This window comes from Macrobrachium nipponense, chromosome 37 (genome assembly GCF_015104395.2).
Source record: "Macrobrachium nipponense isolate FS-2020 chromosome 37, ASM1510439v2, whole genome shotgun sequence".
NCBI lineage: Eukaryota > Metazoa > Arthropoda > Malacostraca > Decapoda > Palaemonidae > Macrobrachium > Macrobrachium nipponense.
This window is the reverse complement of record NC_061097.1, coordinates 27,830,036-27,834,070: the sequence shown is the minus strand read 5'-3', so window position 1 is coordinate 27,834,070 and position 4,035 is coordinate 27,830,036. Positions and strand designations below refer to the sequence as shown.

The following is a 4,035-nucleotide window of genomic DNA, read 5'->3' as shown; positions in this document are numbered from 1 at the left end:
AGACTGTTGTTTTTAATGGCTATCCAATTAATAGAGTGAAATTATTATCGCTAACATAAACAAAATGTAACTGTTATCTTAAATTTATTTATGTTGCCCGAATAAAAAATGAACATATGGGGAAACCTTGGTGGGTTTTCTGTATACACTAAACTTAATAGCATACAGCACCTTTGTTAAGGAAATGTTTAATGGTTTAGATGCGTTGACGAAAAAAATTCTTGACCTGAGTAATGAGAATGTAACATAATCTTTGATAGGTGAAATGAATTGGTGTTTTCGATAAAATTTATGATGGGCGTGGATGCTTATTTTAGCCCTCCATTATTGTATTGTTAATGTTAACACGGCATTCAGGAACCAGGATATTATTATAGAAAAAGTGAGGAAAGACTTCTGTAATAATAGCAAAGAATTTTTTTACTTTTGTATTTATTTTTTTTTTGAGAAAGCACGATGTATTTTTGATAAAAGCCATGCTAGTCAAACTGGTATATCATTGAAAAAGAACATTGACTAACATAAACAATTTATAAGCTATGAATGCAGTAATACGTAACAACCATGCTATTTGTTGGACAGGGACTAAAGAATTAGTTTGTTGTAACAGCATGCCATAAAAAAAATATTCGGGTATAGTTTAATAACAGAAAGTGTAACCAGAATATAAATATCAGTAGTGGAATGTATAAAATTTATCCATTTGTTTCAAAAGAAATTCGTGAAGCGTGCAGATTCTAATTGTAGTGAGGCCTGATCCAAAGGACAATACAGAAAAACAAACCTTTGTTATTTTCCATTCCAGAAAAAAACTGAGTTCAGGTGTTCTGCGAAAACAAGATTTATGAACAGCATAACCTTTCGGGTCAAATGAAAAAAAGGAAAAAAAAAGGAAAAATTAGCATCGTCATCGGTGTAAACGACAATTTAAGTGTTTGGATGTTCGTTTGATCTGTGCTTTTATCCTAGTCAGTATTTAAAGGTAAATTTCACTTGCTAAGTACCAGTCCATTGTATACTTTTGAATAGACGAAGCCAGTCAGAACAACATTTTCCATTTTCCTCTCCTAAATGTATTTTGCTTTTACATACATACATAAACACACACTCATACGTGTATATATATTTATATATAAGTATGTATATGTATATATATATATATATATATATATATATATATATATATATATATATATATATAGTACTGGTACTCTTTTTAGGCACGAAGATATGGTAGTTCAGTTGTATTCCACACAGGAAAATAAAAATGTTATGTCTCAGAAAATGCCCAACAATTTCGTCCATTGGGGGACAAAATTGTTGGGCATTTTCTGAGATATACCATTTTCATCTTCTTATGTGGAATACAACTGAATATATATATATATATATATATATATATATATATATTGTGTGTGTGTGTGTGTGTGTGGTGTTTGGTGTGTGTGTGTGTGTGTGTGTATGTGTGGTGTGTGTGGGTGTGCGCGCGCGGTAAGCCACAGATGCCTTTTAATATCCAATTGCCTCTACCTACCCTCGGAAAAAACATATTTTCATATATGTTAACCGAAGGGGAATTTTTTAGTTGATGATAAGTTCGTCGTCTCGTGGCATCGAATCAAAGGATTATTATCATCAATCGAAAAAATTCCTCTTCAGATAACATGTATGAAAATATATCTATTCCGAGGTAGTTTAATATGAATCACGCGATATGATAAGATTTGCATATATATATATATATATATATATATATATATATATATATATATATATACAGTATATATATATATATAATATATATATATACTATATATATATTATATATATATATATATATATATACATACATATATATATATATATATATATATATATACATATACATATATATATATATATACTATATCACATTCCCAGAAGTGAAAAAAGTAAGACTTGAATGTAGGTACTCGCCAGTTTCGACTTTATTTCTGAGCCATTAACGTATGGCTTTAGAAATACAGTCGAAACCGGTCAGGTCTTACACCAGTCTTGTATTTTTTCTAATTTATTTGGTGATGTGTGATAAACAAATCACGTGATAATCCGATTATAAAACTAAATATATCTATATATAATATATGTATCTGTGTGTGTCTGTGTATTTGCTTGAGGTGTCGTCTTGTACCGAACCTTTTTTTTCCGGTCTGAATGTGTTGTAGAATCGAAGCTTTCAGGTATCGCCTTTCTTGTTGCGCTTTTCATTCTTACTTTGTTTTTCTTTGTCGCCTTTCAAGATCCTCTCCCCCCCCCCCCCTCCCCCCCACCCCCCCTCCCCACTTTTGTTTTGAGATCTATCATGAAACATGAGAGAGATGAGAGAGAGAGAGGAGGAGGAGGAGGAGGAGGAGGAGGAGGAGGAGCCTGACTTTGAAGAGAGGGTTTTCATGTTTTGGCAAAAAGACGCTGTGAGCTTATTCCATTTCTATGTTTGCATGTTGTCTGGATTCCTGTTCGTTAGGGGAATCGTCAATAATCTCAAGATTTATTTGTCGTACTTTTAAATAATATTTAACATTTTTTTTTTAACATCTCTTCCTCTTTTTCAATCCCAATTCGGCCACGGGTTTTGGGAATCTAATCCTTTTAAAAGATTCACCATGGGGAATGTTATTTAAAAAAGAATATTTTTGGGTAGTTGGGTGGGGTCACTGGGGGACAGGGTGTTGGGAGGGGGGAGGGAGGGGGTTTCGAACCCTCGTCATGGACCTGACAGATACAAACCAATGCAGTTAGTTATATGATGCTGCCACCGGGATTGTATTTGTTATTCACGTTGTTGTTTAGTTTTGCATTGAAAAGCGCTGGGCTTTGTATGAGTTATTCATCGGCTGACAAACGCCAGGATAAGTTTATATAAGATTTACGTTATATGTCAGTGAGAGTTCTCTGTGCTTTTACATATACTAAATATATAAAATTCAGTCATCTGAAATGTCAACTGCCAACAATATATTTTGATGGCTGGGAACAACACACAGGTTTTGAGAATGTTACATTTCTATGTGATGATAGAATCACTTGATAATCTCTATAACTTATATTATTTTCCCAACAGTAATAAGTAGGTTTCCGTATCCTGTCTGCCACCTTCCTGTGGAGTCCTTTCTGACGCCAAGATAATGTATTTATTCATTCGACAAAGTCTGTTAAATGTAATAAATTATTTTTGGATCAGGATATTGTTATTATTTCCATAGATGAAACCTATTCACTTGGAACAAGCACAGCAAAGGGGCCATTGACTTGAAATTCAGTCTTCTCAAGAATGTTGGTTTCAACCTCCCACTGAAGACCTCACACTGCAGCAGTGATAGATCATGAGACAGACAGTGATTTTTCATCGCCCTGAGGGGAGACGTGACACTGCGACATCCGTGTGGCATGCCACGACAATAACCTCTAGACCAGAGGACTAGCAATAGTGGTAAAGTGATGATTAAGACGAGTAATATTCTGGCGACCACTCAGAGGTCAAGTTGGCGTCCCTCTCTTGGGATCGACAGTTTCGTAAACGACAAAAGACCTGTCTCAATCATTTTCATTCCGTGGAGACGAAATACTCATGGGAAAAGCTGAAGGTAAAGAAAGAAGGAGGTAGAGACGAAATACTCATGGAAAAGCTGAAGTAAAGAAAGAAGGAGGAGACGAAATACTCACCACATCAATGATGCTGTGAAGGGAGAGACAGAAGACCACCGACAAGGCCTCCGAGAATTCCGTGCAGGGCGTACGAAGGGTCGTAGTTGGCCATCAGGTATCGGGTCAGGCGGTACTCCAGCTCGTCACCCAGTCCTCCTGAAAGAGAGCGAGAGGTGGAACGTAATTTATATATATATATATGTATATATATATATATATATATATATATATATATATATATATAAAGTATAAAAGACCTATTGAAACACTGGCTTAAAGCCAAGGACTATATTACGGTGGACTGCCTCCCACCCTTATCAAGAAGTGAATGACAGGCGAAGTTACATTGGC

At 35.0% G+C, this 4,035-nt stretch overlaps 1 pseudogene; it reads right to left on the bottom strand.

Annotated features, from left to right (window-relative positions):
- Window positions 1-3,829, bottom strand: part of LOC135209326 (neuronal acetylcholine receptor subunit alpha-10-like) — a 42,203-nt pseudogene extending 38,374 nt beyond the window's left edge.
- Between the last annotated feature and the right edge of the window lie 206 nt (window positions 3,830-4,035).